We start from the raw sequence: 14,148 nt of genomic DNA, 5'->3' as shown, positions 1-14,148 counted from the left end.
TTAATCCACTTGTCTACACATACCTACAGCAGTTGCTTTGATGCATGGAAAGTCTTACAAAATAGGATAAAGCCTTTTCTGAGCAACATGTGCCAGTGTGGCACCAGCCTCATGTTTCAGGAAAGTGGGCACTGCTGTTGCCCAGCGGAGCATGTGGGTTAGCAGATGGTTCCCAGCAAAAAACAACAACAGGAGGGACTGGAAAATAGGTAAGATTAAGTCCCTGAGACCCACATCTGGCCCCAGAGATGGAAGGGACCTAGCCTCTTCAACTTCTACCCTCCCCAGCAGCTTCTGTGCTCTCATCACAACATTTGGGTAGCTTTTAACATAGGCTTGATACCACAATAGCGGTTGAAAATCTACTGATTCCCAGTTAATAACAGATATGAGATATTCAATAAATAGTAATTGACCAAGGACAATTTGTCACTTTAGGTTGACTATCATAAAGCATGAGCCCCTCAGCTGAGAAGCCTATGAAGGTAGAACATGCTCTTATAGTTATTCCCTTCCTTCTGATCCACCAGTATAATATGATAAATGGTGATTTAATAATGGAAGAGATCAATCTCCGGAGTTAAAAATTTATTCCCAGCAACTCAAGGATGAATAAAATAAAATAAGGAAATAGTGTAGAAGGCTAACTAAGATTAAAACCAAAACCAATAAGGTATGCTTAAGGGTGATTCGCCCCTTTTGTGGCAGTCACATTTTCCACAGCCATATCAACTATTTCCTGTTAAAATACACAAGAGGACAAACATGAATGCCTACAAATGTAGTAGACATTTGTGATGCTGTTTCTATTCAAAGAATCAAGTTTCCATTTTTCTTTTCTGATAGATTGGATCAGGCACAGATAAAAGCTCACCTTTACAGATGAAATCAGGAACTGCTACTATTATAGAACAGTTTGTCATAATTTGATACTAGCAAGGTTATAAGATATAGGGCTCCAAAGTAGCATATTAAGCACAGGGATCAATGTATTTCTCACAACTAGAATAAGTTATAATTCACGTAGTTTCAAACTTTTATCAAGAGAAGTAGTTGAGACATTATTCCAGTACCCTGTCTACCACATGAATTAGTGGCAACTTACTTTTTTCATTTTTTGACAGCATAGACAGTGAAATCCCATAACCAGGACACACCAACAGTTCTGTGGATTTTTCATACACATACTTACAAAATATTAACCCAGATAAAGGACAAATCAGCATCTAAAACATGAGGCAAACATTTTCTAGAACACTTCAGAACTGAAAAGTTCAGTGTTTGGAATATACACTCATTTACTGCAAAGAGAAACTTACTTTACAGAACCAGACACAGGTTTATATATGTCACTGATGCCTTAGTGTCAATGAAATTGCCTGGGGAAAGACATTCCCCTCAAGCTTAAAGGGAGCTGGTTCCTGAAATGAATCTGGGCAGAGCTTTACCACCTGCTTTGCTCCTTTCATCCAGCCCCGCATACTTAAAGGGAGTTCCTGCCTGGAAGGGAAGGATTGCCTGTTGCCATCAGGGGCAGAGATTTTACAAACCTCTATGTTCCTAATTCCCTGCCCTGTGGATTAGTTTGTTACCAAGTAGATTTGTTGGAGCATTATATATATGATTTAATGGTTCCTTTGTTTTCCTATATTGTAAACTGCTTTGAGTCTACACACAGTGTAGAAAAGTGGGGTAAAAATATCAAGGCAAATAAATAAAATTATAACCTCATCGCTATTGGTTACACCACATTCAATTGCTCTACTGATTTCTACATTCTGGCATGTCAACCAACAATTTCCTCAAGAGGCAATTAATATTTCCTACTTGACAAAGTCCTTATGCTATAGCTAGGCTGCCACTCATCTATCAGTGATTCTATTAAGGCAGAATTTACTTACTTGAATTCACATTGCCAACCAAATCAGAAATCACTTTAAGTGCCTGTTTTGCACTTAGCTCAACTGTGTGATCAGGCAAAGGTAATAATCATTTCTTGAAAGCTCTAACAGCTGGGAGCCTATGTATTATGTACAGATCCTGACATCACAGGATTACTACCTATAGAGGAACTATACTGGGAAGAGGAAAGAATTAATCTGATTATGATGCCCCCCAATACTCCTCACAGACACTTTTCATCTTTAAAGTACAAGGGAAAGCTCAGCAATAGAATATTATCAAGTTTAGTTGCTTATTACATGCCTCTTGCTTACTGCAAGAAGATGTAAAATATTTTAGATAAAACTTTTCTTACATACCATATCACCAGCAGGTAAAAAAGGAGGCACTTGCTATTTCTGTTACCTGCTTTTTCCCTCTTATTCTACATAAAGCTAGCGAGTTTTTTTGCCTTAAGGTAAAGTTCTAGGCCCACCCATTTCTTCTGCAAATCAAAATATTGACAAAAGCCTGACAAAAGCAGTGTGTAAAAGAAGGGTTACACACTTCAACAGGAGTGGAAGGCAAGTCTTCCTTATATAACTTGGAAGCAGAGACAGATGGTTTTTGAAGACATGAATTCACTGTTGAATATATACTTTCACTCTTACGTGGATGCTTGTTCCTAAATTCTAATCTCAAGGAAGGATATCTAGTTTCATGCAAGCAATGTACAAAATGTGCATATTTGGGGGTCTGCTTATCTGTAACTTCTGTCAGTTTTACAAAATCAGAGCCCAGTGGCACCTTTAAGACCAACAAAGGCGTGAACTTTTGAGTGCAGGCACTCTTCCTCAGACCAAGAATTCCCTACATGACAGTGGGAATACAAAGCCTTTCTATTCCCACTGTCATGATGGAAGTTCATAGTCTGAGGAAGAGTGCCTGCACTCGAAAGCTCATGCCTGAAATAAATCTTGTCTTAAAGGTGCCACTGGATTCTGATTTTGTTGTGCTGCTTCAGACAAACCAACATGGCTAGCCACTTGATTCTGTCAGTTTTGTAAAGGCTGTGCTTCTGGAAATTGTGTCTTGATTTCTAATTCTACATCATTCTTTTTTATTCTGTCCTCTGAAGGCAGCAATAAAATTTATTGAAATTAATGCAGTAAACTGATCTAGAAGAGCTTGGCAGAGACAACAAACTGAATGTCTGGGAGAAAAACTACATTTTTGCTGGCACTAGTATTTAGAACCCCCTTCAAGGATCGCTGCCTTGTTGTGGCAAGGGGGCTTGCGTAGTTCAGTGAAGCTATGAGCTATGCCGTGCAGGGCCACCCAAGACGGACAGGTCATAGCTGAGAGCTCTGACAAAAGGTGATCCACTGGAGAAGGAAATGGCAAACCACTCCAGTATCTTTGCCATGAAAACTCTATGGACAGTTCCAATAGGCATAACGATATGACGCTGGAAGATGAGCCCCTCAGGTCGGAAGGTGTCCAATATGCTACTGGGGATGAGCAGACGGCTAGTACGAGTAGCGCCAGAATGAATGAAGCGGCTGGGCCAAAGCCGAAAGGACGCTCAGTTGTGGAAGTAACTGGTGGCGAAAAGACAGTCCGATGCTGTAAAGATTTTTATTCCATAGGAACCTGGAACGTCAGATCCATGAATCAAGGCAAGCTGGACGTGGTTAAACAAGAAATGAGAAGACTGAACATCGACATTTTAGGAATCAGTGAACTAAAATGGACAGGAATGGGTGAATTTAATTCAGATGACCATCAGGTATACTACTGTGGACAAGAATCTCGCAGAAGAAATGGAGTAGCCTTCATAATCAATAAGAGAGTAGGAAAAGCAGTCTTGGGATACAATCCCCAAAATGACAGAATGATCTCAGTTCGAATCCAAGGCAAACCATTCAACATCACAGTGATCCAGGTCTACGCCCCAACCACTGCTGCTGAAGAGGATGAAGTTGATCAGTTCTATGAAGCCCTACAACACCTTCTAGAAGCAACGCCCAAAAATGATGTGCTTATCATCATGGGGGATTGGAATGCTAAAGTAGGAAGCCAAAAGATAACCGGGATAACAGGCAAGTTTGGCCTTGGAGTACAAAATGAAGCAGGGCACAGGCTGGTAGAATTTTGTCAAGAGAATACAATGGTCATAGCAAACACTCTTTTCCAGCAACCCAAGAGACGACTCTACACATGGACATCACCAGACGGTCAACACAGAAATCAGATTGACTATGTGCTCTGCAGCCAAAGATGGAAAAGTTCTATCCAGTCAATAAAAACAAGACCAGGAGCTGATTGTGGTTCAGATCATGAGCTTCTTGTTGCAAAATTTAGGCTTAAATTGAAGAAAGTAGGGAAAAGCACTAGGCCACTCAGGTATGAACTAAATCTTATCCCTGACGAATACACAGTGGAGGTGACAAATAGATTTAAGGAATTAGATCTGATAGACAGAGTGCCTGAAGAACTATGGATGGAGGTTCGCAACATTGTACAAGAGGTAGCAACTAAAACCATCCCAAAGAAAAAGAAATGCAAGAAATCAAAATGGCTGTCTGAGGAAGCTTTACAAATAGCTAAGGAGAGAAGGGAAGTGAAAGGCAAGGGAGAAAGAGAAAGATACACCCAATTGAATGCAGAATTCCAGAGAAAAGCTAGAAGAGATAAGAATGCCTTCTTAAATGAACAGTGCAAACAAATAGAAGAAAACAATAGAATGGGGAGGACCAGAGATCTTTTCAAGAAAATTGGAGATATGAAGAGAATGTTTCATGCAAAGATGGGTATGATAAGGGACCAAAATGGTAGGGACCTCACAGAAGCAGAAGAGATCAAACAAAGGTGGCAAAATTATACAGAAGAACTATACAAGAGCGAGCTTAACATCCCTGATGACCACAATGGGGTAGTTACTGACCTGGAGCCAGACATCCTGGAATGTGAAGTCAAATGGGCCTTAGGAAGTCTGAGCAACAATAAAGCTAGTGGTAGTGACAGCATTCCAGTTGAACTATTCAAAATCTTAAAGGACAATGCAGTAAAAGTGCTACACTCAATATGCCAGCAAATTTGGAAAACTCAACAATGGCCACAGGATTGGAAAAGGTCAGTTTACATTCCAATCCCAAAGAAGGGCAATGCCAAAGAATGTTCAAACTACCGCACCATCGCACTAATTTCTCATGCTAGCAAAGTTATGCTCAAAATCCTACAAGCTAGGCTCCAGCAATACGTGGACCGAGAACTTCCAGAAGTACAGGCAGGATTTCGAAGAGGCAGAGGAACTAGAGATCAAATTGCCAACATACGCTGGATCATGGAGAAAGCTAGGGAGTACCAGAAGAACGTCTACTTCTGCTTCATTGACTATGCTAAAGCCTTTGATTGTGTGGAGCACAACAAATTGTGGCAAGTTCTTAAAGAGATGGGAATACCAGAACATCTTATTTGTCTCTTGAGAAATTTATATGCAGGTCAAGAAGCAACAGTGAGAACTGAACATGGAATCACTGACTGGTTCAAAATTGAGAAAGGAGTTCGGCAAGGCTGTATACTGTCGCCTTGCCTATTTAACTTGTATGCAGAGCACATCATGAGAAATGCGGGATTAGAGGAGTCACAAATTGGGATCAAGATTGCAGGGAGAAATATCAACAACCTCAGATATGCAGATGATACCACTCTAATGGCAGAAAGTGAAGAGGAACTAAAGAGCCTGTTGATGCGGGTGAAGGAGGAGAGTGCCAAAGTTGGCTTGAAACTCAACATCAAGAAAACCAAGATCATGGCATCCGGCCCTCTCAATTCCTGGCAAATAGAAGGGGAAGAAATGGAGATAGTGACAGATTTTATTTTCCTGGGCTCCAAGATCACTGCAGATGGGGACTGCAGCAAAGAAATTAAAAGACGCTTGCTCCTGGGGAGGAAAGCTATGGCAAATCTAGACAGCATCCTAAAAAGCAGAGACATCACCCTGCCAACAAAAGTGCGTTTAGTCAAGGCTATGGTCTTCCCAGTTGCAATGTATGGCTGCGAAAGTTGGACCATAAGGAAGGCCGAGCGTCAAAGAATTGAGGCTTTTGAACTCTGGTGCTGGAGAAGACTCTTGCGAGTCCCTTGGACTGCAAGGCGAACAAACCAGTCAGTCCTAGAGGAGATCAGCCCTGACTGCTCTTTAGAAGGCCAGATCCTGAAGATGAAACTCAAATATTTTGGCCACCTCATGAGAAGGAAGGACTCCCTGGAGAAGAGCCTAATGCTGGGAGAGATCGAGGGCAAAAGAAGAAGGGGACGACAGAGAATGAGGTGGATGGATGGAGTCACTGAAGCAGTAGGTGCAAACTTAAATGGACTCCGGGAAATGGTAGAGGACAGGAAGGCCTGGAGGATCATTGTCCATGGGGTCGCGATGGGTCGGACACGACTTCGCACATAACAACAACAACAACAACAAGTATTTAGAAGGACACTGCCTCCAAATTCAGAGGTTTCACTTAATCACCATTGTTCCTAGACACCAATAAGCTAGGAAGACACTGCAGAACTAGAAACAGTACAGAAGTTTAAGGGGCTGGAGCACCTTTCCTGTGAAGAAAGGATAAGTCAGCTGAGAAAACTGAGTGTGTGTGGGGGGACATGATAAAGGCTTATAAAGTTTTGCATGGGGGAAAGAGTAGTAAGAATGTTTTCCTTCTCAAAAAATTCTAGAACTCAAGAGCTTCCAATGAAGTTCATAGGCAGGAGATTCAGGATGAAGATAAGGAAATACTTCCTTAAACAAGGAGTGATTAAAATGTGGAATTCACTGACAGAGGATACAGTGATGGCCACAGGCATAGGCAGCTTTAACAAGAGATGTGATGGACTCCACTTTTAAAAGCTTAGAAGCACTGTGTAAACAGACAAAGGACTGTGAACGGTTAATTATTCACACAGCTAGAGTGTCTTGAGTGGCTGGCTGTTCCAAGAGATCTAATTGGTTAGTATCACCTGAGCAAAGAAAGACTTCTGAACTGGATGCTGAGCAAAGTCAGTCTGAATTCAGCCACAGCTGAGAAGAGTCCAGTACTGACAGTTTTGGAATTTAGCCCTGACTAAGAGCTGTTTAACACAGAATTGTGGGGAAATTGGCAAAGATGAATGGGTAGGTAGACAGAGACACCCATCTGGGTCAAAGAAAGGGGACAGATTTCAGTGAAAGGAGAATGTCCCTCCCTGCCCAGTCAAACAGGGAGTTAGCTCTGACAAGTGGAGATACCTGGGCTAAATCTGCACAGAGCTTTTATTCTAATCCCAGGTTAATTCAGTCCCTGCCGTCTACACTGAATGCAATTTCCATTTTGATTTTGGGAAATTTAAATTTTCCAACTGCAACAAGCAGGATTGACTCTACCTTTCCCCCATAATATCCTGGATTGAATAAAGATAAAGGTATCCCCTGTGCAAGCACCGGGTCATGTCTGACCCTTGGGGTGACGCCCTGATATAACCCTCAATATTAGAAAAATCAGCATGAGTAAAGGTGCAGCTCTCTGCTTGTCCTGAACTAACTAGCTGCCTCAAGCCTCCAACGCTGTAGAAAAGCCCTGATTGGCCAGGGTGTCAGTTCAAAGGCTTCCTTGTTCCCAGGCTGCAAGGTTTCCCTTAAAGGTGAAGCCCTAACTTCTCTCAGCAGAGATTTTCCTCTTGGATTTCTTCCCCCTCATCTGCTGTCTCCAATCCTCTCCCCCCCCTTCAAGAAAAGAAAGACTCCTGCTGAAAAGAAAAGAAAGAGGCTCCCTCCGCCCTTCTGAGCTTCCCTAACCATGTACAGAACACTTTTCACTGTTTCAATGGGGAGGGAGGATAGAGGAAGACCCAAGTTCAAATTGATCTGAATTCAGCAGGATCCACAACAGAATGAACAAAGTAAGTGCAGAATCAGCCCTTGTCTGGTATGATTAAAAACTGCCTTAAGAGTCACTTAAAAACTCAAGGTGAGAACTGGTGTTTCAAGAGAAGGGATTTGGGTTCTGTAAAGAGTGTACCAGCCTTCTAGAAACCAAGAGTCAGAGAATACGAAAAGAAAGTGTGCTGGAGTGTTTGGGGAAAACACTGGAACAAAAGCCTCTCAGCATAAATATTTAAGTAACTGTGAAAAGCTTAAGAAACTCCCATTAGCCTGAAACAGAAGAACTAAAATCTGTTTATGTACTGATTTTCCAGAGAGTTATCTATATTGAGTTACCTCTGGGAATTTACCCTTTTTCACCTCACTTTTTCCCTCTTTGTTCAATAAAATATTTTGTTAATTTGGAATTTAAAAACTTCTTGAGATGGCTAGGCCGAGAAGGGTGATATTATAAATCAAAGAAATCAATTTATTTAAGTAGCATAAGTGAACTTATGCCTTCTTTCCCTCCTGGGTTCCTGGACTGAGCTAACTGTCAAAATATTATACAATGACAGACCACGGAACGTTGTGAGCAAAAATTCTACTTTGTGAGCCAAAACAGCCAGTAACATTAAAGCTGTGAGTGAGCCTACATTTGGCTGTTGTGTAAATCAGTTGTTATTCCTACAGACCCTCTGCTCCAGGTGTACCCACAGTTTTCTCCTCCAGGGTAGACCTGGCATCCAGAGAATAAGTCTACCTGCCCTGTGCAGAGACCTTATGGGGACCACTGATGGTGACTAAAGGGAACCTCCACATTCAGAGATAGTAAATCTCTGAATAACAGCACCAGGAGGCAACAGCTGGCCTCTCTGCCCTACTTCTGGCCTTCCATAGTAACTGACTGGCTACTGTGTGAGGCATAATCTAGAACTACTGGGCTGATCCAGCAGGGGGGGGGCGGGTTATGAGTTCCATTAAGCTATAAGGGAAAAAGACAAGAACACTGGTGGGAGTGCAGCAATTGAGAGGTGGAAAAGAGAGAGACGTGAGAGAAGGAGGCAGATAAAAGGAAGAAGCTGCAAAGCCTGCAAGTAAGAGAGAAGGAAGTAACAGAAGGGAGAGGAGATTTCTACCTGCTTGATATTCCTAGGCCCCTGTGGTCTTACTAAAGTTTACACCACATGCCTCTAGAATATCAACTCAAGAAGCAGCAGCATAGTTAACAGTTAAATCCTATGGAGAAAATGGAGAAAACTGATCAGAACCAGGTACAAAATTGTTATACCTGCTCCTCTCTGCTAATGTCCTAATCTTGGTTTGTCAAACACAGCATCAGTTCATAAATTCCAATGGTAAACTGGTCTGCTGATGAACTGCAAGCAAAGGAGTCAACCACCCAATAGAGTAATCACCAAGGACACGTCCACATGCCACAGGGAACCTCAAACTATGCAAATAACTGTGTTATGCCATTCGCTAAAAAGTTGAGGGAGCACCCCACTCCCAAATCAGACAAATTAAGACCTTCAATGGAAGGAAGCAACTTGCTGTAATTATTTCTACTGAAATTTAAGGAGAAAGGCTATGAGGATATTTGCCTCCATCACACCTCTGGGACAAGGACTCCCCTGCTCATTAGCTGTTCATCAAGAGCTTTGTAAAACAACCTGTAGATTTATATTCCACATTTTTTCCTAATTTTTATAAACCTTGCCTTATGGGAGGGGGGGAGTGGAAGTACAGTTCCTTAGTTGCACTCCCCCTCCCCTTGCAAGTTGCCCACTCAAGACAGAAAGATGAGAAATTAAGCCTCATATGGAAAACAGATTTAGAGACATTTTCTTTGGATCCAGCAACCATCCCCAAAATTCAGGACCTATTGATAACAAAGTACCAGATAATAAAGTTTTTATGCTAACTATCTGGGCAAGTCTTGCAACCAGCATCTGTCACATGCTTTGACCAGAGCCAGAGCTTTCGTGGCTCTCGCTCCTGCCTGGTGGAACGAGCTACTGGTGGAGTTCTGGGCCATGGCAGAGCTGGTGCAGTTCTGTAGGGCCTGTAAAACGGTGCTCTTCCACCAGGCCACGGATAAGACAACAACTATGGGCCTCCTTCCCACTTCACCTCCCCCCTCTTCTAGTGCAGCTCTCCAAGTACAACTGGATGATTCCCCCACATAGAAAAATCTCCCATCATAGGCCTAAAAGCCTGGCTTCAGGGGAACAGTTAGAGTGGTTTCACAGTGGAACAGGTTTCCTCAGGAGGTGGTGGGTTCTCCATCTTTGGAAGTTTTTAAACAGAGGCTGGATAGCCCTCTGACAGAGAGGCTTTTTCTGGGAAGGTTCAAGGGGGTGGCAGGTTACAGTGGATGAGCGAAAGTGTTGTAAGTGGCCTGCATAATGCAGGCGGTTGGACTAGATGACCCAGAAGATTCCTTCCATTATTCTATGACTAGAAAATAAGCCCGCTGTAGAAGAAATACAGTGGGCCCTAGCGGAGGGGGAGGGAGACTATGGGAAAGGAAGGAAGAAGAGGAAAGGAGGAATGGGAGGGAGAAAAAAGGGCAAGGGGTGGGTGAAGGGATGGGTAGAAGGGAGAAAGAAAGGAAGTAAAGGAGAGAGTAAGGAACCAAGTGAGAGGGAGAGACAGAGAGACAGGAAGGAGATGGAGAAAGAGAGGAAGTCAGGAAGTAAGAAGGAAGAAAGGAAGGCAGGCAGAGAGGTAGCTGAAATGGGAGGGAACAGGAGGGGTGAAGGTTGGGGAGGAATCATGAGGGGGGTGAATCCGGAGGGGGAGGGGGGAGGAAAGAGGGGGTAGAGAGGAGTGCATGCGTGGCTGTGTTGGGTGGGGGCGAGGAAGTCAGGAAGTAAGAAGGAAGAAAAGAAGGCAGGCAGAGAGGTAGGTGAAAGGGGAGGGGACGGGGGGGTGTGAAATTTGGGGAAGAATCGGGGCGAATCGTGGGGGGGGCGAATCGGGAGGGGGAAGTGGCTAGGGAAGAAAGGGTAGAGAGGAGTGTGTGCATGGATGTGTGGGGTGGGGGAAGGGGTGGGAGAGTGCGGGGGGTGGGTGGCTGTGTGTATGTGCGTTTCTGTGGGGGCAGGCAAGTGCAGAGGGGCGATGGGGGGTGGCTTGGGGGGGTTGTGTGTGCGTGTGTATGCGTGTCTGTGGGGGCGGGGAAGCGGCAGCGGGGTGATAGGGGGGCGGCCAGGGGGGTTGTGTGTGTGTGTGTGTCTGTGGGTGTGGGGAAGTGGCGGCAGGGCGATGGGGGGGATAAGGTGAGGCTGGGCCAAGCAGCCAATGGGGAGCCATGCTTCGCGCGGCTCACCATTCACTGCTTGGCCCTGGAGTGACTTCGCGGCTCCTGATTGGGCCCTCCGAGTTTTTATCCCGGATAGAGCCCGCCCTTTCTCCTCCCCCTTAGGGCTTACTCATTTATTTATTCCGCTCCGCAGGAGCAGTTAAAGATTCTAAATGAGGCAGAATTAGAATTTACTTCACATACAGGAAACTCACCACCTTTTGGCCACAGACATGTCTATCTACTGTGAAAAATAACTTCAATTAGATAGCCATATGTGGCTGTGAATTATCATACTGCATATTTGGACCGATGATGCTGTTTACTAATTTGCTACTAATTTACTTTCTACTGTTTACTAATTTGCTACCAATTTATTTTCTGTACTCTTAAGATCCCTATTCCATTGTCTGGGGAAGTGTGCATGCACATGAAAGCTCAGGCCTTGAATAAATCAATGTTGGTTTCAAAGGTACCATTGGGCTCAAATGTTATATGTGGCCTTTTATATGATGTTTCTAAGCTAATGGAAAAAGATAAGTAAAGATGGGCCACCAGAAAGTGTATAAAATGGGCCACTGCCTTAGAAAGGCACTATGTTCTCTAGATTCTATCCAGAACAAAGTGCTGGTTTTACAGCAGGACTGAAGCATTTACAATTGCACAGAAAAGGCAAAAAGCAGCATGTTACGACATAAAAGAAATGTCTGTGAAGCACTAAAATAAAATAATGAAACATCATCAGTGAAGATAATCAATGCACAGCTCTTCAAGAACAGTACTAAAACCCCCTATATTATGAATGTATAATTACCAAAAAAAGGGAAAGTATTAAAATATATTATGTCTTTTAACAAGAGGCATGGCATTTTTCTCCACTAAAGAGAGCCAGGTTAACTATATGAAAGTATAAAAAGCTTACATGCCATAGTTGTGCTAGCAGTAATCCTTTGAGCTGTTTTCGAAGCTGGAAAATAAATTGGATTTTTACCTTTTCCTTTTTTCCCTCCTCTTGCTTCCCACACTGCATGTGACTACAGGACTGGCTCAAACCTCTTTTGAGCAACATTCAGAAAGGAGCTAGCTTTTTCATTTTCCACTATGGCCATCCACCCATCCCTTCTGGCAGACCCTTATTTATATCCAGACAGAATGCCAGGACAGAGGGCAGCAATAAGTGTGTGTGTGTGTGGGGGGGCGGGGGGTCAGTGTGTTGCTGCTCCATGCATCATAAAGATGTTTCAAGGCACCGTGGAGATCTGCTACATGAATCTGTTGAGCCCTGTTAAAGGACAGTGTATTAGAGGAGGAAGAAATCCATGCTCCTATCCCTGCCTCCCATACCAGTTCTATAAGACAATTTCCCTATGAATGTCCAATTTTCGAAGTTTTAAATGGACAGGACACAAGGGAAAAAAAGAACTGCACTCTGTTGAGAAAGTCTTCATAGGGAAATTTAGCCTAGGGAAGGAGAGAAGAGAAGGACAGAACATCTAACAAACTCCAACATTACATTCTATGTGCAGTTCCCTCTAAAGCCGAATTACCAAATTTCAGGGATTAAAAGGCAAAGATCTCAAAATCAACAGCTGAACAACTATATGCAGCCCAACAAGGAAACATTCCTGCAGGAGTGAATTAGAAACAACAGAAGATAGATACACAGACACATCTAAGAAAAGACAGTTGGAATTGTGAAGCTACCTTTAAAAAAAAAAACCAGCAAGAGTAAATGAAAGAATTTCAGCCCCACACTGTGTATGTTCCCATATCCTCATCCCCTTGCTTTCTCGTTAGCAGAGAAGACAGATAACGGGAATTTTCAAGCCCCTATGCCACTAACAGCTGCCAGAGAATCTAAAAGTTTTAAATTTTGAAGGATAGCTCGAGTTTACCTGTGCTGACCTCTAGAATTCTCATTACTATTCTGCTTTTCCATTTGGATATCCCCACCCTCCTCTATTGGTGGGGAAACTGTAATTGATTTATTCTTCTCAACAAAGATGGGAGGGGTGACATTTGTTTCTGTTCTAGAGTTCCATTAATTTGACCCACTTTAGTAATGGTTAGTGTTCTAATGCATTAAATACTTATGTGAGGTACAGGCTCTTACATTCCTCTGCCAAACAAAAATTAAATTTAACCCTGGTTAATACACAACAGCAGAGCAGTATGCATATTCATATACATCACCTCATTCATTCCTTCATATGTATTGCTATGGGTCATAAGATTGAAATAATAAAAAATTAACTTTTGAGAACACCATTTTGTATAAATAAAATATGTTTTTTTTAAGTGGCAGGCTGTGTTATACATGGCTTATCCTAAGAATTTATTGCCAACATTCCTCATATGATAAAACTACAAGGAACATATTAGTATACAGATACTAAGACACATAAGTTACTAAAGGTTCATTATTGCCCCAAAGTTCTGCTATTTCATACTCAAAAACTTCTTTACAATAAAACTGGTCATACATATCCCCTATTCTTTAATAATATTATGACTATCTGGCAATATGGAAGACAGGGAAAATACTAGATAAATCAGATGAATTTAGCTAATACAGTGTCTGAGTACCTGGTTAAAATAATCTTGAAGAGAATCACGGTTCATATGCATCACAGGTAACTAGGGTTGCACACTGCAGGGGGGGGGGGAAATGTACTTTTTGGATCTGGATATCATGGAGCCAAATAACATTGGGCTTTCTCAGTTTTCTGGGTTCCAAATACTAGTTTGGTATTCACATCCAGTTTTTCCCAGGATCCCAAATATTCAGCTCCATTATTTCCTGTGAAGAATCTTTCCTGACTGCTGGAGGGACTGTAAAAAGTAAATTGCACCAAAATTGCAGTGGAGCTGCTGGAGCCTGTCCATTAAATAACTCCACAGTTGCAAGCAAACTGGACCAGGAAGTCCAATTCTAGGGGCTACTGAACAAGGAGCCTCCCCAGCCATCCTCTATTGTTTCCAAGGGGAGGGGAAGCTTTCTCCCAGGCCAGAGCAAGCAAAGCAACCACTGGACAAAAGCATCTGAAAGCAGAGAGAACCA

The 14,148-nt window shown here is 42.8% G+C and overlaps 1 protein-coding gene across 24 annotated transcripts in view; it reads right to left on the bottom strand.

The window, feature by feature from the left end:
• Positions 1 to 14,148, bottom strand: part of SNAP91 (synaptosome associated protein 91) — an 85,339-nt gene that overhangs the window by 55,873 nt on the left and 15,318 nt on the right. The gene's annotated exons all lie outside the window — the stretch shown is intronic.

This window comes from Paroedura picta, chromosome 1 (assembly GCF_049243985.1).
Source record: "Paroedura picta isolate Pp20150507F chromosome 1, Ppicta_v3.0, whole genome shotgun sequence".
Lineage (NCBI taxonomy): Eukaryota > Metazoa > Chordata > Lepidosauria > Squamata > Gekkonidae > Paroedura > Paroedura picta.
This window is presented reverse-complemented; position numbering and strand designations above follow the sequence as displayed.